Raw genomic sequence first — 25,735 nt, 5'->3', positions numbered from 1 at the left:
TGACTTCTTTATTTTGGACATGTTCCAAGAGTCTTACATAAGCTCTGGTTTGCATATTTAATCTGTGAGCCCTCTTCACTTGCTGATTCATTTCTCCTGTAGCAATAAATGCTGCCCCAAATCTCCCTATTCCTAGTTGTATTTGACAAGTTCTGGCGTGAAGTGCCTGCTCAAACATATCTCGGATGTTTCAGCTGTGAGGGTTAAACTAGTTACCATGAGATGTATTTTATCATGGCAATGCACTTGGGTAACTCATTGTTCTGTGAGCCCGATTGTTCCCTGTAGTTCTCCCTGCAGGAGAGGTTATGGACAAGCTGTCTCAATAACTGAAATGATTTTCAGACCCATAGGCACTCCTATTAACATATTCTAGACTGCTTTGTTGAATGTTGTTTTTGTTTAAGGACATATGAGGAATGGTAGTTAGTTTGTCCCTTCAAATATGTGCACTGCTAAGAGAGTCTAAATGAGATTAATTTATCATAGGGTTAACTTTTGTGATAAGCTTGATGGCTGTCCCATGGCCAGAATTGGGGTTTGTAAGGAAAACATCCTGTCTCCATAGAGGCAAATTTGTTTAATTCTAGGCAAAGGCTAGATGTTGGGGTACTCATGCTTGCTTTACATAAGCAGCATAAGTTCTTGAGTCTTGTTTTTCAATTTAGTAACTAGCAAATAAAATGCTTCTTAAACCGTGTCATAAATGTGTGGTGTTGTCAGAGGGGAACTGTTCAGAGAGTTCTTCTAAAGTATTCAAATAGCATGGCACATTCTGGTTTCCTCTTCCCTCTCTCCTTTTCCATCTGCATTGTTCCATGGAGATAGAATCAAGTGCAAGCTAATGTAGTCAAGTGAACTTTGTTTTCAACAGCTTTCTTGGAATGCCAACGCCTATTTCTTCAGTTAAGATATTGCTTCTGTGTCATTCACAGACTTCTCTGGCAATTTCCTCCTTTCCTTTTGTTTCTTCCCTCCCTAACCCCAGGATATTTTTTTCTTAATGATACAGTTGTATACATCATAATATGAAAGTATATTTTACTTCTAGTGGGAATAAATGATGGTGAGACAAACATGCCTGGTAGAATGGTTTACTTAGTGATGTCATAAGCAGCTGTGGGTAATTGTAATGGATGTACCATAGTTAGTTTTTATGCCAAAATACTTTACTTTATATGAAGATTGCACAAGTTTACAAATTTAGTTTCACAAGCTTACATAAAAAGTACAATTTTCTTCCAGTATCATTGCCTTCTCAGGAGGATCATACATACAGCAGTGGTGTGGATAGCTCTACAGATTGTTGTCTTAGAGAAGTCCACATCAGGGTGAGAAATGCTGGATTTCACTACATAAGACCAGGTAAATTTGAAGCTAGACCATCTGCATCAAGTTCAGTTCAAAGAAGCCTTGTACACAGAAAGCAAAAAGAATTAGTTGCTTTGATTAATAGGGAAGAATTATCATTGGAAGTGCTGTGTGCTTTGGAAATGCTATATTGTCATGATGATGTTATACTACAGATTAAATATCTGTGAAGATTTTTAGCCATCCAAGACAGACTGTCATTTTTGTATAAATGGACAAAAGGCACAGTGTTTGTGGAGGTCCAAGTGGTCTTTTGATACTTCTCTTGATAAGCAAATGTGGAAAAGATGATAAGAGTGAGTTAGCTGACTAGCTAAGTGGTGTAAAAGGAGTGGGTTTTCCTGTTACGGAGTGACAGCTTGATTTTAGGGTGAAAAGAGATTACAGATTTTCCTCAAGAAAAGATTTTAGGTAAACATCAGTTACAGAGAAGGGGCAAGTAGAGAAACTGTCAAAACATGTGCAGAAGGAAAACTACCCAACTTCTTTCTAATACCAATGCAAGATACTGGAAATACTGCTCATGAAGGACTTATGACTAATTCTAAGAATGTTTATTAAAGAAAAGGTGTTGGGTACTCGGTTTGAAGGAGAAAAGAAAATGCTTATCTGCATAATGTTACTGACCCTTAATAGAAAAATCATGTGTTTGATGGTTAAAATAGCTGCTTGCAATTTAGGAAGGGCAAAGTGAAGGAAAAGGACAATTCTGTTTTGATGAGAAGTGGAAAAGAATAATAACACTTATCAATTGGTTTTCTCCATGTCCACTGCAGAGATAGCTTGCTATGGACTATCCAAGTGCAGTCACATGCAGGATGACTAACTCCCTAAGTACAGGAAACTTAATTTTTATGTGCAGGTGGTCTTGTACTACTAATACTAAAGTGTTCATTAAAAAAGATGACGGATGCAGTATTTTTAGAAGTAATTATAAAAGGATTTGGAGTCACACCTATTATTGAAAGGAGCCAAATAACCAGTAGTGTATTTAAAACCTCTTTTTTTTTGATAAAGTATAAATGTCTGTGAATTGACTTTGATTATACGTAATAAATACAAAGTTTAATCAGCAGCATTCATTTGTTCCTTTTTATAAAGATCACTTGGAAGCCATTCAGTGAAATCATCTGTATAGAAATTCCTTTTCTACTCAGTTTTAAAGGGAAATCAGTTAAAGGATGTTTTACTAGATGCTTAGAAAACATTGAATCTAAAACAGGCTAATATAGTAGTGCATCTGTTAATTAAATCAAAGGGAAAAAGTTATAGCAATGATTTGTGAAGCTGAAGACTTTAGAAAGTAAAGGGTGGAGGGGGTCTACCTAAGATATCTAGGATGCTAATGTTAGGACCACTAAAGTGAGTGAGAATTAGATAAAATATACAAAAATATTCTTATTTTTAATAAATTTAACATATATGTTGGATTTACTTGGCAGAATAGGGACTTTTGTAATTGAGAAAGTTGAGAAGAACTTGATCAGATTCCTTGGTATTTATTTATTTAGCTTATTTAACAGACAAATGGTTCGAATTTTAAACTTTTTGAACAGTCAGAAAATTGTTTGATTGTAATCCTGTAATTAATAAGTTTTATTCTGGCTTTATGGTGGAGGATTAATATTTTCCCTAGAATATTGTGTAAAATGATGTTTTACTCTTGTGCTCCCTTTCTCTACCTCCCTTGAACTAGGTGTGTAAGTGAGAAAGGAGCACTGCTTATCTTCTGCTTACCTTTAACTGCTCTGTTTGAGGATAACAATCTGCTTGATTTGACTCTTGGCTAGATGGAGAAGCCTCTCTGGTCTTTTTTGTTAATACCAAGTTATGTAAAATTCAACCAAGAGGATGTTCTTGCTCAGTTTAGCTGTTTATATGATTTCTGTTTCAATCCTTCCTTTTTTGCTGAAACGCAGACTCAAGTAAAAAGTGTTCCAGAGTGATTCTAAATCTCTATTCACTGTTACAAATGTTGTAATTTATTTTGGAGCTGAATTACCTCCCCTCAAATCCAGAGGTTAAACTTTCTGAAAGTCTGGACCTTTTGTAGTAGGTCTCTTACGTGAAGGGACAGGAAAATTGTTGGAGGGCTCAAGTGCCTCTTCTATGATGACAGGTTCAGAGAGTTGGAATTCTTCAGCCTGGAAAAGAGAAGGCTCCAGAGAGACCTTACAGCACCTTTCAGTACCTGGAGGGAGCCTACAAGAAAGATGGAGAGTGCAAGAGTGCACACTATTTTTGCAAGAGTGCGTAGTGATAGGACAAGGGGGAGTGGCTTTAAACTGAAAGAGAGTAGGTTTAAATTGGATATTAGAAAGAAATTCTTCACTGTGAGGATTGTGAGGCACTGAACAGGTTGCCCAGAGGAGTGGTAATGCCCCATCCCAGACTAGGTCAGGCTTTGAGCAACCTGATCTACTGGAAAGTACCTTTGCCTGAGGCAAAATGATTGGAACTAATGATCTTTAAGGTCCATTTGGACACCAGCCATTCTATGATTCTGTGAGAGAGGGAAGGTAGTTTCTATAACTAGCTGAGATAATTGGAGCACAAGGGGAAAAAACTCACCTGTTTTCAGATATTGGTGAATATATTCAGATATGGAGTTGTGGGCTTGTTCTTCTCCCTGAATAAAAAAGTCAGGACTCAAAGTATTTCTTCTCTTGGATTTTGTGGGTTTTATTAAACTTAATTTGTGTTTTTGCTTACTATGATTTCGAACAATAAGGAAACAAACCAGTAGATATGTCTGCTTTAAATTTTCTTCTCAGAAAGTCTAAATGTTTATACCAGAATATCTGTACTATTTGGTTTTTATGCATATATTTGTAGAGGTGTAATATATGTAGTGCATTTTCATTCAGGATGGGTAAAATCAATTATTTTCCAAAGCATTATGATTACCCTTTGTGTAACCTAAAGGAGTTTCAGTAAACAAACTGGAATTGCCTCTCATGATTCAACACAAGTGTAGTATAGACAATAGATTGATTGTCCTTCAGAACAGGTTAGGGTGACTTAGTTCAGTAGAGGAGCACATCATGTGGGAGATGGTGATGGTAAACAACAGTTTGACGAGCAGTAGTATTTACACAACAGCAGCCTGATAGCTGTTGGGATTTTATTTTTAAGAATTGTTGTGAAGGCAAGAGACAAGAAAAATACGAAGGACTACACCGTGAATTAATTTTATATATCTACCTATGTGGGAATGCTGTCGAGAGTTGCTGTAAGAGTTAATGAAGCTAGATAGATGGTGGTGGAAGCCAACTTTATTGACTGAGGAGTCTCCCTTTTGATTATGAATAAGAAAATAGTTTGAAAAATTAATGAAAATGTGCTGTTTGCATCTTCAAAGGAAAAGGAGCAAAATAGGAGTGTTAAACCAGCAATACAGTTAAACAGTGTCCTAGAAATTATTTCTGTAGTTAGTATAAATTTGTGAGGCTGAGGTTTTGTTTTGGGTGTTTGGTTCTGGGGACAGGTGTGACTACAGGGATACAAAGGATGAAGAAGCAAGGAGAGTTGTAGGTCAGAGTAATGGACAGAGTACTGGTGATTTCTAGAAGTAAGCAAAGCATGTGGTAAAAACATTGTTGCTGATGGTTGAGTTCATGTTCTAGTTTTATATGCATTGAATTTAAGTAGACAATCCCTAGCTGTGCTTATCAGCATGAAAATTCATGTGAGATGGAAACATGTCAGGAATACTGGTATTAGAAAGGCAGGGGAAGCAACTTGGAGTATGAAAAAAACATGTTGAAACAGAAGAAACAGCAGAAGAGTGGAGAGGAATGGGCTGATCAACAGCAGAAGAAATCACAATGGAAAGATAAGGAAGCAAGAGAGGTGACTCTTTAGAGGCCCTCACCATTACTGAGGACTTTCTCACTGTAAAGATCACCTGTAGACCTGTACTTGGGTCTCTGAGAAGTCTTGAACTGATAAGAGATTAGCAACCCAACCCAGTTTTTCTTTTCCCCTTTTTATATATTGATCCTTTTCCTTGTTTTCGTTTTTATTCCCATACCTCTGAAAGACTCAAATTTAGACTTGGGATCAAGGCTCCTCATTTTCAAGCATGTGAACTGTAGTTTTCTTTACATGCATTTAAAACAAACAGCAACCATAGGAGATAAAGATTTGGTAAAGGTACATTTGGTATCTGTAGGGTGCGATTATCCAGGCATTTTTACTTCTAGCAAGATCTGAGTTTGAGGCTTATGGGTCTTAAACTAGTGAGTGGGTGTTATATAAATTGGTTAAGCTCTGTCTCTTAGTATTTGATATTTCATATTTAGATGCTGGCCTGCCAGTCTAATTAAAGCTGTTGAAAATGTTTGTTTCTTTTTAAATGAGGTGCTAATAACACCACTGCTGTCTAATTGCTAATGCTCATTCTGGTCACTGTTTTTATGTGCTATACTGTTAGCATTTATTCTCAGCCCAGTCTCTTATTATTGTGAGCACCAGAAAAGATGACCTTATGTTTAAAATAAAAAATGTGCATTATTTTTTGGATTTCAGTAATTTTTGGGAAAACTGTACTGTGTGCATTGTTATAGAGTACATTAAAACTGTTGAGTGATTTTGTCCGTAATTTTGTCTGCCTAGGTTCTAATCCCTTAATGGTATTAAAATGAAAGCTGGTATGTAGAATGAAATAAATCCATTAATCTCACTACTGATCTTTAGTACTGAGGCTTTTTCCATACTGGAAAATGTTCTATTGCTTTTTCAACAGAGCTGACTGGCATGTTAGGTATCAACCTGTTGGAAAAGGTTGATTTTTCTTATCTTTTTTAGTTACTGTGTCTTACTGCTAGACAGAATATTGCATAGAGGTGTCTAATGCAGTTTTTCTCCTAAAAAATAGAATCCAGTAATCTGCAGATAAACAAGTGACCTGCTTTATTTCTAGGAGAGCTTTAAATACAGACTTAATTGAGTTGTCCAGACCTTATACTAGCTTGTTGGAGATCTGGAAGATGCAGAAAAAAAGTAATTTTAAATTAAACAGATGTTAGGTTGATTTTAAAGCTCATATCTTATTGTTTTTGTCTTTACTTAGACCTGAGAATGGACCAGTATCTAGAAGCCAGAAACCCCTAAGAACGTCCATTGTTTGGCTATCAGATCTAATAATGCATTTCACTTATTACTGGAAGACCTTTTGAACTGTAATGGGCAGCTCCAGTAAAAAGGAATTTATAAGATGTATGGATATAATCTTCAAATGCATTTTAGGGCATGCATTTTGGTAGTGCTCCTATCAGTAAATGAAGGGCATATTCCTTCAGGCAGTATATTTTTACGTGACAACCGTGTGAAGAATGAGAAATTGGGAATGAGGAGAAACCTACTGATTTGCAGACTACACACAAACAGCCATTTCTGTATGTGATGCTGTGTTGGTTTAAATTAAATATAATAATAAAAGGGCAAGAAGTGAGACAAACCAACCCTCGCTGCAATCTCATTATTGGAGGGAATATAACAAATTCATATCCTGCTCCTTTCCAGAGACTGCCATACACACATGATTTTTAAGTCTTTTTTCTTCAGATAGAGAAGCTATGTCCTCACTGATTACTTCAAGTTCAATCATCAGGGGGAATTTTTTTTAGACAGGAGCAACTAGGACTATTTTCAGTCAGTTAAATTCAGCATATTAATTTCCTTAAATTGTCTTGTGAGCTGGGGATTAATTACCTTGTAGCTCTACAGTTTCAAATAACAGAATTTTTTATTACCTTTTGTATTTTAGTTTTATTTTAGTTCAGGTAGCTTACAGGGCTGGATTGTTTTGGGTGTTAGAGGGGAATTGTTACCCTGTTACATAGCAAAAATCCAGGGGGGGATTCCATAGCTTCTTTTCATCTGGGAAACTAATCACCTCTAACAGTATTTGCAGAATATAAGTTAGCTTCAACAAACGAGTTGGGTAGCTTTAAATTATATGATAAAAAGTGACAGTTGTGTTCCATCATAGATTCTCAGGCAGGCAGTGAGATCTGACAGTAAGCCAAGGCTTAGTGTTTAGAAATTGGCTGAAACCATGAGATTAGGCAGTAGCATTAGTCGTTTCGAGAGTAATGTGATAATGTCATGGAGTTACAGATCGTACCTCAGCGACAGATGGTGCATGCCCGTGTGAAGTGTAGTAGGGTAAAAATACTTCTTGGTTTGATATTTTATGTGTTTAGTCACAATCAGTAGCTGTTGTAGCTAGTTAAAAATTTAATATCGATTCAAAGAGGAAACACCAGCTTCCAGGAAAACACCTGTTCAGTTGTCTAAAGCTTACAAAAAGAAGTTTAGATACTGGATGTTTGCCTTCAGGGTATATCCCTACTTCAGATCAGTGTGTTTTTTAAAAATCATATCTGTGATTCTACATTGTTGCTGCTTGACTATATAATTTCTGTTTTCATTTTAGAAATGTATTATTCCTCATGGTGTTTTTGTTACTTTTTATAGACAACACTGACTTTCGAGTTAATGTGTGCAGTAATTGACAGCTGAAGCTATAACAAGTATCTGTCAGACAAGCAATAGCACACAAATATTTTTGTTTCATTTTGCATGTTAAGACCACAGCTGAAGTAATTTCCTTTGTGTCTATGAGTATTTAGCAATTTTACAAGCATGTTTTCAGATTACTGATTGTATTTGTAATCAAACTGGTCAGTGATGTCTCCTAATTCAGTTTTGTAAAGCAGTGAGGAGCAAAGTAAATGCAGAAGGAAGTAAAAGGTTCATAATAGCAATTATTAATTGGAAAGTTATGAGTCTACATATGTGGGGGGGGAAATGACATCTAAAAATAGCTTTAAGTGTTGCTTGACTAGCACTGCTCACCTCTGCCCTGAAAGGAAAGAGGACTCAGGAATTTACATACCCTAACAATAACTTGGCTGGTAGTGTGAGATCTATAATTAAGTATACAGTTATATACAACAGCAACTGTTTGCTGTTAGTTTCTTCTCTTTTTGAGACAATTTAAATATGAAATCTCCATTATGCTATAAAATTATGTTTCTGAACTACGTGAAATGTAGAAGATTCCAATTCCTAATATCAATTTCATACATAACATATTAAGACAACTTAGATCTTACTAGTTGTAAGAATTCAGAATTTTATGCATAATTTGATAATTTCAAATATAAAGCCTCAGCTGTTTAACAGTTCAAACTGTGTTGCGTATCTCAAGTAGCCGTAAAAGGCCAAGGGCACAAAATGAATTCAAACATTTGATGCTACAAACATTCTCAGAATTGGTAAAATTTGTAGTCTGAATTCTGTCATGAATATCTATGTTTTGATAGTTTGAAACAGCTCGAGGGTTGGTTGTGTGTGTAAGCTGTGTCGTAACTGGCAGATACAGGAGGTGTATCTGACTGTCTAGGTTTTAAATTGAGAGAAATATACCATCTGTATTGATCTTACTGTTGAGGTGTAAACAGTAGGTGGTTCATCTGGAGTGCAGAAAATGTATACTCAAATGTTGTCCAAGAGGACTTGAACATTAAGTCATTATCTTTCAGGACAAGAATACACAGTCTGTGACAGTCTTGGGTTCATTCAGATGGAGGACTTATCCTAGGATTTATCTGATGAAGTTTCACATGTTATTGGATAATTGAGTATACAGGTTTTTATTACCTGTGCTTTCTCTTTCTCTTATGCTTGGACACACTTGCTTTAGTATCTAGATCACTCTTTTTTCCCTCATATTAAGTAGTTAACATGTTATCTGTTAGTGAGTCAGCATCTACCTAAGGCAGAATTTAGAGAAGTGGTGTTTGCACACAAAATTGTGGGTGGTGACTGCCACCAGCATTTTATACGTGCCCATGGTTTGTATAAGACTTGGTGCCATATTTCTGAAGTATTGCACAAATAAAATTAGACATGACCCTCCCTAAAGTATTTCGGTATTTAATAAAAATGTGGATGTGAAGAAGTGGGGGAGGAAAAAGAGTTTATCTGATGAATGGCAGTAGGGAAAAAGAAATAAAGACCATGATAATAGCACAATACAAGTTAACCACCTACTTAGTTTTGATCAAGTATCTTTTCTTGAAGCAGCGTTTTAGATTCTGGTGTTGTTTAGTGTGCATGTATGACTGACTTCTGTGGTTTTAGTTATAAATATTAATAACCAATTCAATTGGTATATTCTGTCTTATGTATTCTTGTTCTCTTAGTCACTTGTTTTCCAAATTTTCCACATTCCTTATTTTTCCCATCATCAGTCTCTCTTGTTCTGCAGTGAAAAAAGGCTCAAGTTCTGACCACATTTGCTGTGGCTAGCAACAATAGGACTGAAAAACTTCGACCTTTTGGAGTGGTCATTGTCTAGGATCCATGTGCTTGTGGGAAACTGAAGAATGAAGGGTTGAGAAGGAACAGGGCAACACAGGAGCAAAGGATGACCAGATCTAAATAGCTTTCTCTTGGATGTGTAATCTTTCTTGTAATACTGAGTGCTTCTATCACATTGTTTGTGGTGCTAATTGGCCTTCTGATGTCACATAGGTATGTTCAGTTCTCTCAAAATTTATGTCAGTTCTGTAGTAGGAGTGGAAATCTTTGAAATGGCTGAAGCTTGTGAAAGTTCTAGTTTGAAAAAAAACCACCTTTTTTTCTTTTTAATTCCCATATTTCATCAAGTTGGATTCTTTCTGTTACCACCAACAACAGAGCTGCTTCAGGGTGAAATGGACCTCAGTATGTAGCTTGGCATAGCTGCTCACTTTTAGTCACTGAGATAGTGTGGCTGTTACTGTAAAAAAAAGTAGTTTGGTAAAGAATTGTGACACTGCACAGGGTACAGATTGTTGCTAATCTGAAATGTGTTGGTTCTGTGCCTAGGAATGATCTGTGTGGCCAATATAAGTGGTCTACAAAACCACCTCCAGTAGTTTTCTGTTGTGCATGGTGTGTTTTTTGATTTTTTTATTAAGTTCAGGTACTGCTATATTGAATATTTCAAAGACAAGAATCAATTGTTATAAAAAGATCACTAAACTTGTTTATTTTGTGTTAAGACAAGTGTATCTTGAATACAGTGTTCAAGGATGCCATGAATAGTAATGTTTTAAAGCCTTCCTAAAATTCTTAAATTTTAGCATTAGGTTGGGAGTAGAAAACAATTGCTTTGTTTTCTACCCTGGTTTGTGGTTACTTGAGCTAATATGATGTCATCAAGGAATAGAAACAGTAAACATTAGCAGTGCCTTAAGCAGAATGATTAGGAACAGCATACTGTAACAGTTTAATCTTACCATTCTGGAAAGCAGCCTTGTTTTATAGATTTTAATAAATTGTAGGTCTGTGAAAACCGACTGTACTTTCCTGTAATGCAGGATTAATATAAACTATGTTCATTCTGCAAATAAATTTTCCTGATACCTTTTTTTAATGTGGACAGGAACATTTTATATTATGCATTCATGTATGACTGAATCAATACGTGATTATTAAATTGTTTTGGTAAGCTTGTAAAATGACTACATAAGATAGTAATTACATTGACTAGAAATTTTGTTACATTGGAGGCACAGAAATGTACCACTATGGTTAACAAAAACCACTAGATCTCAGCTTTCTTCCCTGGAAATGTTTCCTAAAAATGTTTCCTAGTGTTTCCAATGGATCTGCTTCCTTTTTTACAAACTGACATTGACTTTAACTCAAAAGGAGAGTTTGACTATAGCATCTAATATTGGTTTGCTCTGATGTAGTAAGCTGGGTGATAGGTTCGACCACATGATCTGGAGAGGTGCCTAAGAACCTCCATCATTCTGCAGTTCTCAGTGCTTGGGGAAAGGAAGTAAAATAGTGTTATATCCTACTGCTCCTCCGGAAAATATGGGGTTTAAAGGCAATTAAAAGTCACAATGTGATTCTTACCTGCAACAGCTGTGCCTTCTGAGGGTGTTGTAGATCTGACTATTTAGGCTTAACAACATGGTGTTTTGTTCTTTATATTGTAGAATAACTTTTCAAAGTGTATGTGCTTAGGCTAGTGCTTCAGGAAACGGGCATCTTGATTTGTAAATGATTTCTTGCAGTTTGATGAGATCTGAAACTCGTCCAATTTGGTGCATGTGCACTATAGCTGTTTTTCACTCGTGAAATCAAATGCAGACACACTGCATTTCTGCACTAACTGTACTGTTATAAAAGGGGGTTTTGAACACCAGGCCATTTTCCTAGGTCTAGGTATGTTTGTTTTGTTGCAAAATCACAATTTGCACTCTGAACACTTAGACAAAGTTTTTGTAGCTGTATTCACAGAGGTGGAAATGCTGCCTTTAAAAAAATTGAGATCACAGGTGCCATCTTCATTTATGCCTTGGAGACCCTTTTTTGACCAGCTTCCCCAAGGAAAAGTAGTCAACCACAAAATCCAGCAGCTCTGATTTACCTGGGTGTGCAAGGGTATGAATGTGTTTCCTTAACTTGTGCAAAAGTGCTGTTGTGGTATTGCAAGTAACAAAATTTCACATCGGTGCACTCTAGGCAGTCCATTAAGTTTTAAGATAATTAAAAAAACTCTAATAGAACTGTAGGTAATTTGGCAGAACAGTGAAACTCTTAATATTAAAATAGAAGTCATATGGCAAGTTAGCCAGTCCAGGGACCTATCATAATGCTTTTGCATTCCATATGTTGGTAAGCATACCCATAGCCCTTGGCAGAACACTTTTGAACTGTATGTCCCCTGCAGTACACCAGCAGGTTATTCTGGGGCATTCTGGAAGCAAATGTAAACCTTTGTGTGCCTGCTTAGAATGTGTGATCAGCTGTCCTCTTCCTGCATTAAAGGATTCTGGTTGTCAGCAGCTGTGACAGCATTGGTGCTAGGAGGTAACAAATCCTCAAGTAGGTCAGTCTCATGCTGCTTGAGGTAATGTTTCATTATTAACCTCTTAGACTTGGTCACACAGAATCAGTAGAAAGATAGTTCTGCTCCCTGAAACTTGCTGAAGATTTCCGTCAGTGAGGCAGTTCAATGTTTCTTTGCTTCACTCTAATTGTCTGTCTTTGGTCCAGATACTGAAACAACAAGAAACAGTGGGACATGTGCTTCCAGGAAAAGCAAGATGTATTATTGTTCTTGAGGATGGTCTCTGGATCCTTTGTGTCTCCCTGGTCATTCTCTCTTATCCTTCCTTGTTCCCCAGTCTGGGAATCTGAGGTGAACTAAGCTGTCTGTGGTCTGCAAGCCTTTCTACTTTGTGCAAAATATGTTTAATTTCAAAAGATACACTGTCCAGAGATAAATATTTTCTCAGCTGTGTTTATCTTTTGCTTCCTCAATCACAATCATATGTTGTTTTGTTTGTTCAAGTTAGCTCACTGTAAGGAACACATTTCCCTCTGGTATGGCAGGTTGTGAATTAGAATCTTGCCAATAAACACTTACACAGTAAAACTTATCATTGTCTATGAAAGTATTATTATTATGAAATGAAGCACATCTTCATGTACTCCCCTGATACATAAAAAAAAAAATCTGGTTATGGGTATCCTTTGGCAGGCAAGGTCTTCTTGTACAGTGATACCAATGGTGCCTACACTTGCTCTTCCTCAGTCTGCTTTGGAATCCCTCATCTTCCTTGTCCCCATTCCAAGGGGCAAAAAAACAACTGATCTCCTAGCCTGTAAATTATTCTTAGTTTACCAGACAGATTTTAGTGGTTCAGTATGGGATCTTTCTGCTTAATATGAGTCTTTAGTATGTATAATTTTGATCAGTCTAAAGCCTTTTTAGCTAAATGTACTTTCCTGCTGAATATGAATGGATGCTTAAGGACAAGCTCAGATAATCTGGATTCTGCAATACTGTCCTGGAGTTATTTAAATAAATATTTTGCTGGTTTTTACTGTTTTCATTTAAAATGGAGGATGGTTATTGAGGGGTGAAGGCTGCCTGAAATATCTTTGAAGCAAGCAGTTTTTAATATACTTACTCCAACCCTTCCTGAAATGAAGAGCATGTTGTGGTTTACCCACCCTCTCTTGCTCTCTCTCTTGCTCTCTCTCTCTCTCTCTCTGTCTTTTGTTTATTTTGTTTTTGTTTCCTCAAACAGTTTGGAGAAAGTAACAACTGCTGGAGCCTCATTCATTGTACTGAAATGTAACCCTGATCTGTTGCGTGAGTTTGTTACATGTTCTGGGTACATCAGTATTCTTTCAAAGTTGACTTCCAAAAGCAATTGAAAGAATTCTGAGGATTGGAGGTGAACTGTAACCCCATTGTAGAAGGCAGCCACATTTGTCAGACATGACTTCCCCTTAGTGAAGACATGCTGGATGTCACAAATCACTTCCTTGTTTTCTCCGTGCCTTAGCAGAGTTTTCAGGAGGATCTGCTCAATGTTCGTAATGGACAGTTGAGACCTGACTGACTCATAAATTCCATGGGTCTTTATTTTCCTTTTTAAAGATGGTGGTTATGTGTCCTTTGTCCAGTCAATAGAACTTCCACAACTACTCAAGTATGATAGGTAGTGGCTTATCTACTTCCTCTGTCAGTTCCTTCAGGATCTATGGATGTACCTCATCAGGTCCCATGGACTTGTGAACCTTCATGTTCACTTAGATGGTCTCATACCTGATCTTCTTCTATGGCAGGTAGTTAGTTCTTCATTCTTCTGCTCCCTGCCTTTGCCTTCTGCAGCTCTGGTGAGGTGCCTGGAGAACTTGCTGATGAAGACTGAGACAAAAAAGGATTTGAGTGCTTTGGCCTTCTCCCAGGTAACCAGTTTTCCCATTTCTTTGGAGAGGACCCACATTTTCACAGTCTTATTTTTATCACCCATGTGCCCATATTCACATTCTCCTTCTGTGGACACTTCCAAGGATAGGGCGTCCACAACTTCTTTGGGCAGTCTGTTTCAGTACCTCATCACTCTAATGGGTGGTTTCTGAATTTCTAGTACTGAATACAGTACTCCTGGTGGGGTGTTACAAGAGCACAGGAGAGGGGCAGAATCACCTTCCTCGGCTGCTGTTTTGATACAGATCAGGATACAGTTGGCTTTCTTGGCTGTGAGCACACACTGTTGTCCAGCTTTTTATCCAGGAAAACCCTCAAGAACTCCCTCTTGACAGGGCTGTTATCACTGAGTTTTCCTCCCAGTCTGTGTTCATGTGTGGGATTGCCTCGACCCAAGTGCAGCACCTTGCATTTGGCCTTGTTGAACTTCGATGTTCTTGTGGACCTGCTTCTGAAGTTTGTCCAATTCCCTCTGTATGGCAAAGCTTTTCTTGTTTTCCTTGATGCCCCTGGCCAGACTTAATATTACCAGTGGTCTAGTTTCCTAATCTGATCTCTGACTGCTCAAACAGTCACTGTTTCACTGTTTTTCTTAGGCTTTCTGTCCTTGTTTTCACTGTCTGTAGGCTAAAGCCAGTTGTAGAGTTGGAACCAAAAGACTTTAGTGGAACGAGAAGTAGGTGCTCACTCAACTCAGTTGTGAGCAAGCCCTGGAGTACAGTGATTGGAATGGCTGCTCTGGGTCAGACCAGCAGTCCATCTGCCAAAAATTGTCTAGTAGCGTTAGAGTTTTAATTAAGAAAGAGTAAGAACAGGACGAATATGTAAGATAGTTCCCCCAAGTCTCTCTCCATAAAACTGAGTGTTAGAGCTTTTTGAGTAGAGAAACATACTGAGACTCAGTCTGATGTGATTGGTATAATGTGCTGGAGTATGGTTAAATAAGATTTCATTAGTATTTTTGCCTTGAGGGTAAGTTACCACTAGTCATTTAAAGCACCTGTTACCACTTCTGCAAAACAACTAGAAGAGTGGTGGTCTGAACTAGCTGAGGTCTTTGTGGTGTTGCAGCCTTAGGAGGAAGGGAGCACGCAAGATTTGTAGATACTCATTGGTTGATAGGAATGAGAAGTCAGATGATCCACAAAAGCTTATGAAGTTTTATTAGTAAATTACACACTTGGCTTGGAAATTGGTATGTTAGTACCCTGGCCTCTTATATAAGCATGTGGCCCTGGATTTTGGATGAAGGGGTGGGGTGTGAGGGAAGAAAGAGAGATAAATTAAAAGAGGAGGACGAAGAAAGGGAAGGAGGAAGGGAAGAAAGAGATGACCAGTCCTGGCTGCAACTTCAGTTCAGCTGATAGCATATCCCAGGGCCACTGCCTGGGTTTAGATCAGGGTACAGACTAATAGATAGCTTTCCCTGCCCTGGAGATAAGTGTCACTTTCTGTGTAAATTACTTGCCACTCACAGTCCAGGTTCTTGTGGAAATGGGTCAGAGGGATTTGGGTCTTTGGTCTTGCTCTCCCCATACAGTCCATGCCTACTTCTCCACCTCATTTTTCTGTTTGTGCTGTACTGAGCTGTGCTTATCTCCAGGAGGTAGATCAAAGACCTTTGTCCCAGAAAAGTGCAGTCCTACCTCAGTATGGCCCCTTGTCCAGTCACATCTTGTTCTTTCTCACACTGTGTTATTGCCAACAGTCCTTGGTTGGTGCCATGGCCACCCTGCTATTGGTGTTTGAGGCAAACACATAAGCTTCTTGTCTTCTAGACTTCTGTGGTTCTGGTGCATGGTTAGTTTAAACTCCTCTAAATATTGCCATTTGCTTTCTTAGGGAGATTGTTGTGCTTTCCTGCAAGCTATGTGGTGATAGGAGGTTTCTGCTTCTGGAAACTCAGCAGTGCTTACAGTTGTAGTTATAGCACATTCTTAGCTGTCGTCTTTTGATTGAGGCTTAAGGTTATGTGACTATATGTCACAGTTTCAACTGACATTACAGAAACATCAGTTGCACTGAGTTTGTTGCTTTTGTTTGATTTTTGTAACTGATGTCTCTTGTTCAGAGACTTGTGTAGCTGCTAAATTTGTAAAGCAGCCTGACCTGAAATACTTAGGTAATGTTGTGTATTCTTCCCCTCATGCACACACTTGCTGTATTATTGCCTCTGGATGTTTGAGGTTGGATGAATTCCTTTTGCTTGGTTTGGAAGTCTGCAAACAGTTCAAATGGTAATGACTCCCTACCACTGGATTTTATCCTTTTAGGTATTTCAACAGAGGCAGCCAAACAGGTGTCAGGAAATGATGCAAGAGTAATCTTTTTGTTTTTTGTTATAGGGCTAGTTATTTCTTTGATAGTTCTTCTACTGTGAATGCTTTGCCTGTGGACTTGACCTTCGGTCTTTATCTTTCAGAGGCACAATCACCTGACTGTCTCTTTGTCAGATCCAGCTCTGCACTGATGTGTTCTCTGGATGAATTCTGTTTATCCTAGCAAAACTATTGCAGACCTACTTGTCTTCTTTTGGGGAGTTTGTGTACAGTGTCCCTGAAATAACTTTTGTAGAGATCCCACAGTTTTCAGTAGGAGCAAAGTGCTGTGGGAAAGCATGCAGCCATGGCAATTTGACTGACTCTTCTAAGAGCCCCAGTTTCAGAATCAGGTTTGATTGTTGATGTCTTTCTTGATCTTTTTAATTGTCTTGAGTGGTTCTGCTCTGCATTTCTGAGGCTGGCTAAACTAATAGAGATTTTTATTTTTTTTTTTAGTAGAGAACTTGAAGAGCTTGTGACTTTGATATTACTTTTACCCCTTGCTAGTTGCATGTCTTGTGTGTCCTTCTATTGAAAAAAAACCTGACAGATATGTGCAGTGTAGTGCATTGGAGTTCATTCAGTATGAATGCAGAAGCTGAAACCAGTGACTCCCAGATGAGGAATAGGACATGTGATGTGCAAAAGTTGATTGTACTGCAATCCTGCTGTGGCAGTGCTGACGTCTGTGGGAATTCATTGTGCTGTTTTTTTACCCCAAAAGAAGGAACTTGCTTTTTTCCTGGAACAACTTGATTTTAAATCTCTCTCAGGATCTATTTATTTATTATATGGTGGCCTAATTCTGCTGTTATTGGAAAGAAATGAAATATAGTTCAATTTATAGGCAAATCCTTTGAATGAAGCCACTACTTATGATCCTCACAATTTAAATTATTTTCTAGATACTGAAAATTTGACAGATTATACTTTGCTTGATTTAGCTTCTTAACTACTCTCACAACTTTGTGCTTGGTTAGATGATCTGTCTGACTACAGTGACATTTAATCCCTCTGAAGACATGTTCTACTTCTGCCTTTGTTGCAGGGAAAAGTAATCCTTCCCATCAGTCCAGTCACTAATTTTGTGTATGTTCAGTCAAAAACACTGGATGCTTTCATTTGGTTATAATTGTTCCACTTCAGTGAAGTTAGTATCAGAGATCTGTTAAGGCTTATAAAAAGTGCTGCAACTTTCTAAAAACTTCCTAAAGTTAACAATGCAAAAGTTTATTTTGTTCATCTTTGGTTAATTTTTGATGTATGTTTTTCTTGGAATTCTTCAGAACTGTGTGCAAGAGAAGTCTGTGTGACACTTAATATTTTAATATAGCAACTATAAAGGGAGTAAAAATGAAAAAAACTTTGTAGACAGAGTGCTGTAAAATAAAAACAGGATAAAAAGCAGTGTTTTGTACACAGAACATTGTTCTCCTTTAAAAGAATATATGCAGTTTTGCTGTCTTGGAAATCTTTCAAGTACTCTGGAATATTCAAGCTGTTGTGCACATAAATGTAAAGCTTTTGTTTTAACAAAACCAAAACTACGAAAGCAAAAAAACTACCCAAAACAATAAAATAGTAGTTTGTTCTTACCAAGTAGTGACAGGGTTGACTAAAATTTGTCCCTTTGTCTCAAACAGAATGTTGACGTTGAAATTGAAAGCTCAGGGAAGAAGCAGCAGGGAGAAGAGAGTAACACAGTGGTAAGTACATTATTTTTCTTTCCTCCAGACCAACTGCCTAATGTGTTAAAATAGAAACCCTCTTACTTATTCATATTCTGTTATAATTGCTTTGAATTATAATTGAAAGCACTTGAATTTTATTCTGCATCACATCTCATGTTACTTTGAAGGCAGTGTTTTTTAGTTCTGAATATCTGTTGAAGACCCAAGGGGTCTTACAAATTATAAGGGGGTCTTAAATTATATATATTTACATGTATTTGTGTGCATATATAGAAAGGGTGATATACAGAAAAGGAAAATAATTCTGTTTTAAAGCTTAGTGCCCAATAGAAAGTGTTTTGGCTTGAGAACTTTTAGAATACCGAGTTTTGTAAATTTTTTTCAGTTCTAGAAATGATAAGCATATTTTTTTGAAAATTTGGATAAAAGGTACTTGAAAAAAATGCTAAAAGTTTTTGTTGAGCCTCTTATTGTCCTTTTTGGTTTGCTACTCTAAGGCCTAGACATACATCTTATAATACACTTTCTCTCTTACTGGTATTTAACATTTTTTTAGCTAGAGACCATGTATAAAAATGTGAAAAGTGTTAACAAGACAAAGTTTGATTTGCTTTTGAAGCTCTGTGGAAAAGCAACACATGCTCAGAATTGGTTTTTTTCTCTATTAAATGATGGCAGTGCAGGTGGCACTAACTTGCTTTTGCCTCATATTGTAAGGGTTTGTAGAGGCAAGTTTTTTTCATGAAAAAAAGTGTACCAAACAGAATATTTAGCCATCAGAAGGTCTATATGAATTCCTGTAGAGGAACTGTTACTGCTTAGTCCCCCTCCTGCCCCAGAAAAAGAACCCCAACAACATATGACAGCAGCTTCCATCTGCTCTGATTTTATTAATAGCGCTGCTCAGATTGTGGAAATGCTAATAACTATTGACTCCTCTATTACTTTAATTTTGAGACTACAAAATAGTGGTTCAAAGGATACAAAACCTTCCGCATATTTTATCTGGTATTTCTATAAACAGCATATGCTTAAATAGAGAGAAGCATGTGCACATGTTTGTGTTTCCTAACCTTTTATGTAACCTACAATGCTGTAGGCTTTGTGTGCTTTGGGCATCCTCCACTGAGCTAATAATCCGCAGTGTTGCTGCACTGCCTCAGCTGAGCCTCCTGCACCATAACGTTTGTTGCTTCCTATGGGCAAATGGCTAACAATGCCTCTTGCCTTCACTTCCACTGTGCTCGTTCATCACTTTTGACTTTGGTGGTATAACTAGAGGAATTAAGACAGTATCTCTTCCCTTCTGATGGAGTAGATGTTGACTTGTATGCAATACAAAACATTTTCTCATACAGTTGTAATTCCTCAAAAACCTACACCTGAAGCATAAGCTGTTTATTATAGTTTTTTACCTCTGCCAGAAGCTTGCAGTTATTTAGTTTGGTTGCTCTGTGTATTTAATTTTCATTGTTTTCTTTGTATAGAAAGTCAGGAATTTGTTTCCATAGATGTCCTTCGTGGTAGCAGTGAAAGAAAATGAAGTTACTTGATGTATAAATTAGTGGATTTGGAAAGCAAAGCAGTTCTGAAGTAGCTTGATTCCAGTTAGCTGTATCAAATAGCTGTGATAACTAGATATATAGTAGTTGTGATTATTTCCACTGCATATTTAAAAAAAATATGGCTAGTGGGGATGGAGTGTACTTCAGTATCCTGTTGGGATAAATATTCCGTATTTCTGGCTATGTGTTAATTTAAAAATGAGAAAAATTAAATCAAAACATTGTCAATTCCATAATGTAAAGGAATTTTTTAGCCATCTGAAAACATCAGTGTTGAAATACTGAGATATCAGTGTCATGGCTTTTAAAGAAGCTTAGGTTGTTGCATATTCCATGAAGATTTGTGGGACTCCTGCAAGTCTCTTTAAGACTTCAGTCTGCCATTGTAAAAATCACTGGTTTATATGGTGCTTTTTGATGTAAGGAAGAGAAGTGGATTAGATTCAAACACAGTAGTTTGAAAAATAAATTTAATCCTCCCTCTTAAGGTTTTCGTAGTAACACGACAAATACGCACCCAAAGAATATGCAATCAAGTGAAACATCAGAAATGAAGCTCAGATCTGATGCTAATCTCAGCAGGGTTGTTAATGGTATCCAATTAGAAACCATTCTTTAGAGGAAGTGTTACACTGACACTTACTTGGATAGATTTACTGTCCAGATGGAAGTTATTTTCTAGAGCTGTCTCAGAAAAAGAGCAAAAGAAGTGTGAGAACATACTTGCAGCTACCTGGGCTGCAAATGTGTTATGACAGTGTGTGTACTGCTGTGTATTGTTAAATGTCATTAGGAAAAGTCAATAAAATATTTTTAAAAGCATAAAAAGTAGAGTTGCTTGGTTATCTGATCATTCTAAAATTTAATTTTTTTCCTGTAAATTTAATCTATAATTTTCTCTTTCTTTTTTTGTTAGTTTTTTCTTTTTTCTTTCTTTTTTTTTTTTTTGTAAGGATATTGCTAGAGAAAGATCTTGCCTTAAATTCACAGAATCACAGAAGAGTTAACAGTTGTAAGGGACCTCTGAAGATCATCTCATCCAAGGCAGGGTCACCTAGAGCAGGTGACAAAGGAACAAGTGTGTCTGGGTTTTGAATGTATCCAGAGAGGGAGACTCCGTGACCTCCTTGGGCAACCTGTTCTAGTACTCTGCCACCTTCAACATAAAGTTCTTCTTCCTCATTTTGAGGTGAATCCCCTCTCAGTCTTCTCTTCTTTAGACTAAACAGGCCCAGCTGTCTCAGTCTGTCCTCATAAGAGAGATGCTCCAGACCCCTCATCATCTTTGTGACCCTTCACTGGACCCTCTCCAGGAGCTCCTTGTCTCTCTTGTCTTGAGGAGCCCAGAACTGGGCACAGCTCCCTTGACCTGCTGGCCACACTCTTCCCAGTGCAGCCCAGGATCCCACTGGGCCTCCTGGCCACAAGGACTCACTGCTGGCTCGTTGTCACCTTGAGATCCACCAAGACTCCCAGGTCCTTCTCCACAGAGCTGCTCTTCAGTGGGGCAGCCCCAGCCTGTGCTGGTACTTGGGGTTATTCCTCCCCAGCTGCAGGACCTCATCCTTGCCCTTGTTGAAACTCATTAGGGTTCTGCCTGTCCAGCTCTCCAGCCTACCAAGGTCCAGCCAAAAGGCAGCAGAGCCTTCAGGTGTATCAGCCACTCCCCCAGTCTGTGTCATCAGCAAACCTGCTGAGGGTACCCTGGATCCCTTCATCCAGGCCAGTGATAAACAAGTTGAGTGAGACTGGACCCAGTATTGATCCCTGGGGAACAGCACTGACTACTGGATTCTACTGCCCTGATCCTGACCCTCTGAGCTCTGCCATTCAGCCAGTCCTTGGTCCACCCCACTGTCCATTCATCTAAACCATGTTTCCTGTGCTTAGCTGTGAGGATGTTTTGGGAGATGGTGCCCAAAGCCTTGCTGAAGGGGAGGCAGACAACATCCACTGCTCTGCCCTCATCTAGCCATCCTGCCCTGCCATCACAGAAGGCTGTCAGATTGGTCAAGCATGATTTCCTCTTGGGGAATCCCTGCTGACTACTGCCAATGACCTTCTTCCACATGCTTGGTGATGGCCTCCAGAATGTTCTGTTCCATCACCTTTCCAGGGATGGAGGTGACTGACTGGTAGTTTCCAGGATCCTTCATCCTGTTTTTGAAGGTGAGACTAATTTTGTCTTTTGTGCAGTCATAGGGCACCGCTCCATGGTTTTTCAAGGATGATGGAGAGTGGCTTAGCAACATCATCTGCTAGCTCCCTCAGCACATGTATGTACATCCCATCAAAGCCCATGGATTTATGAATGCTAAGCCTGTCTAGCTGAATCCTCAACGACCAGGGGAAGGTCTTCCTTTCTCCAGTCTTCCTCTCCTTGCCCCAATGTCTGGGATTTCTGAGGGCTGGCCTCAGCAGTGAACACTGAAAGAAAGAATGCATTCAGTAATTCTGCCTTCTCTCTGTCCTACTTCACCAGGACACCCATTTGATTCAGCAGTGATCCCCACATGTTACCTAGTATTTCTTTTGCTGAGGATGTACTCATAGAATCCCTGCTTGTTGTCCTTGATATTCCTTTACAGACTCAACTGGAAGTGGGTTTTGGCCTTCCTTGTCACCTCCTTGCATTCTGTGACAGTGTTCCTATCATCTTCTCATGTGGCCTGTCTCTTTTTCCCCATTCCATAAATTTAATTCTTTTGTTTGAGCTTTGTTAGAAACTCCCTGCTCATCCATAAAGGGTTTGCTTAATTTCTGGTTCATGGGAATGCACTGGTCTTGAGCTTGGAGGAAGTGATATGTGTGAATATTAACCAGCATTTTGGAACCCCCTTCTCCTCCAGAGCCCTAAACCATGAGATTCTGCTAAGCAGGTCTTTGAGAGGCTGAAGTTAGCTCTCTGGAAGTTTAGGGTTCTAGTCCTGATTGCTGCTTTACCTCATCTACACAGGGTCTAGAGTTCTACCATCTCATGGTTGCTACTACCAAGGCTGCCCCCAGCCTTCACATTCTCAATCTTTCCTGGCTTGTTTGTACAAGGTCCAGCAATACATATTTCCTTGTTGGCTCTTTTACCATTTACATCAGAAATTTGTTGTCAGTGATCTGCAGGTATTTCTTGGATTGTGTGTTGGGTCGTGTTGTCTCTCTCCAAAAAATACTAGGGTGATGGAATTACGGATGTATGCTCCCATATACATCTGACTTACTGATGTCTTGGTCTAGGCATACAAGGATATCCTAGAAGGATACTGCATTTCAGTTAAAGGCTGCACTTGAAATAGAATATTCTGTTACATAGTTTATTTGCCAGAGATTTTTTCTTCTCAGTTTAAAAATAATACTTCTGTTCCATTTTGACAGTCATTCTGTCATTTTGTTGTTGTTATGCTTTTATCATGATAAGACCAAGTACTGCTGACTGCTTTATTGCAGAAAAGAAATAGAGATGATAATTCTAAAGAGTTCTTTTGATATGTGTATTGTGGGTTTTACTAGTCAAAATTAACTTTTGAAGTTTGTTTTAGTGTAGGCAGTTTAGATAAACTTTTCAGCTAAAAGGTATCTGTTACAACACATACCTAGTTAGAGATTTAGTTCCAGTAAAACAAGAAAATGCTCTTGTTGAACAAAGAAAATGTTACTGATAGAGGTAACACTACAGCAACTACAACAAGTAAAGAGTTTTTATAATATGGTTTGATGAGAAGCTTCACATTCTAATTGTCTAAAGGATTTCTGTTTATGTTAAATCAAAGGAAAATGGAAGTGGCAAATTGAAGCCTGGTTAGAATTTATTTATAGAAGGCAAAAGAGAGATAATTTAAGCAAATTTCTCCAGAATTCACACCTGACATTGCTTTTCTGAATTATCTGAACTAATTGAAATTATCTTGCCGCCCTGGCCCTAGGACATGGGTGGATGTTTTGGGGTGGTTTCTTATAGTCATTTTAATAGAGGCACTGAGAACTTGCAATGTAGTTAACTCCAAGAAAAGCTTTTAACTCAATATTTTGACAAGCTAGGAGTAGAGAATGGCTGGTTTTGGTTACATTCTGGTATGCTGGATCAGTAAAAAAAGACCTGATTTCTGTGCTCTCTGTTCCCTTAGTTTTCCCAAAAAAATTTAGCAAGCATCCTTAATATTTTTTTCATTTAACAATTGACTATTCACTGTATTTACTAACATATTCTTCCTCCTGTTGTTACCATTCACTATTGTTGTTTCAAAAGTAATGTCTTTTATTTCTTTTTCTCTGAATACCGTCTGTGAGTAAGCACAGTGTGTTTTTTGGTGTTCCTTGCATCCATCGGGGCACACAGCCATGGATGCAGCTGAGCATTGTTTTTATGCCAGAACCAGGAAGCCTTGGTCTATAGCTTCATATTAAAATGGTGTCCATTTTATTTCCAACCACTTTATCACCTCAACCAGAGAATGCCAGTGATAGTTTAAAAAGGAAAGTTTATTCACTGTGCAGGCTGTCTTTGCATGTTTCACGTCCTTGCCACTGGCCATCAGGTTTGAGCCATCCTTTCCTTTCCCAAAGATGACAAGAAAAAGGATTAAAGAGAATCACAATTTCAAGCTAGGGTGTGCAAAATGGTGATTGCAGTTTGTTATTTTAAGAGTTCACCTTTCCTGCCCAAGAGGACTGGATTGATCTTAGGGGAAGTCTGTACCAAGCCTTAGTGCCACCCCCTATACACTTCCCCCTCTCCCCCATAATTTCCTGATGAGTAAGTGGTGCCAAGTACTTTGAGTTTAAAGAGTGAATAATCCTGTTCTCCATTTACTGTAAAAACCTAGGATGTACTTGAAGTACTATGTTGTTTATAGTTTTCCCAAATTAATGAGAATGAGTGCTGTTTTTAACTGGAAGATGTTCATGTAAATTGTGCTGTTACTTTTCATAATATAACATCTCTCGTTAAGAAACCACAAATGCTATGTTTTGGTGTCTTCTGTGGTGCTTGTTGCTGCTTTAGGCTGAGAAAAGCTCTTACAGGTGTTTTCATAATTCTTTGTTTTGACATGAAAATACTGAGGCTTCTGTCAGTTGGCCAATTAAGCCTGTATTAGTCAGGCAGCATGTTAGGTTACATACTCCCCCACACAATCTTTCCCTTTTCTGTGCTTACATTTGCTCAGGTCCATAATTCTGCACTAGTTTGTAGACAGTGAGGTGGACAAAAAAGTACTTCACTGTGTATTTTGTGTGCCTAGTTCATCTTACCTTTCTGTATAGACATCTGATAGCTGGTTTCATTTTCAGCTGCTGCTGATGTAACATCTTTTTACAAGGCCTGGGAGGGGGAAGCAGTGCCTTCTCCACTGTGAGCGATCCCATCCTGTTAGCATCAGACAGGAAATCTAAGGGACAAATGATACAGTGAAACTATTGCTGCTTTCAAAAGAAATTAACATAGACTGAGGACAAAATTTCTGTGATCTTAAGCTCTACTTGAGGTTAAGCTGAAAATGTCCCATGGGGTTCTGGCAGGTCTACAGATGCTGTTGGACTGCCAGGTACTTGGGTGAGCAGAGTATGCAGGAAATCATCAGAGTTCAAGGGAAGAGTGTTGGTTTGCTGAATGATGCTAGTCTCTTCTGGATTAAATTTTAATGTATATCCAAGCTTGCTGTTGATCTTGTTTTCTTTCATTGGTCTTCAAACCAATGCTTTTCTTTTCAGCTTCATTTTACAATAATTTACATTATTGTGTTCTGTTTAGTTTTACTGTTTATGGTTTGTATTGGGTGTAGATGGCAAGGATTTTGTAGCTCGGTATGATGTCCCACCTGGACATCAGGTGGTAGGACCCAAGATGTTGTTGATGCCTTTCAAAAGGAATAACTAAAATTAGAGGGTCCACAAAAGCTTATGAAGTTTTGTTAGTTAATTAAACATGGCATGGAAATTGGTGTGTTGGTCCTACAGCTCCTAATGTATGTACACAGCAGTAGATTTTGGATAAAG

At 38.1% G+C, this 25,735-nt stretch overlaps 1 protein-coding gene across 1 annotated transcript in view; it reads left to right on the top strand.

Moving 5' to 3' along the window:
• The window catches only part of ERBIN (erbb2 interacting protein), a 114,299-nt gene that overhangs the window by 22,052 nt on the left and 66,512 nt on the right, over nucleotides 1–25,735 (top strand). Inside the window, exon 2 of the mRNA XM_062513994.1 lies at nucleotides 18,135–18,197. The gene's annotated coding sequence lies outside the window, so the exon portion shown is untranslated. The remainder of the gene's footprint in view (nucleotides 1–18,134; nucleotides 18,198–25,735) is intronic.

The sequence above is a fragment of the Cinclus cinclus genome, chromosome Z (genome assembly GCF_963662255.1).
Source record: "Cinclus cinclus chromosome Z, bCinCin1.1, whole genome shotgun sequence".
Lineage (NCBI taxonomy): Eukaryota > Metazoa > Chordata > Aves > Passeriformes > Cinclidae > Cinclus > Cinclus cinclus.
This window is presented reverse-complemented; position numbering and strand designations above follow the sequence as displayed.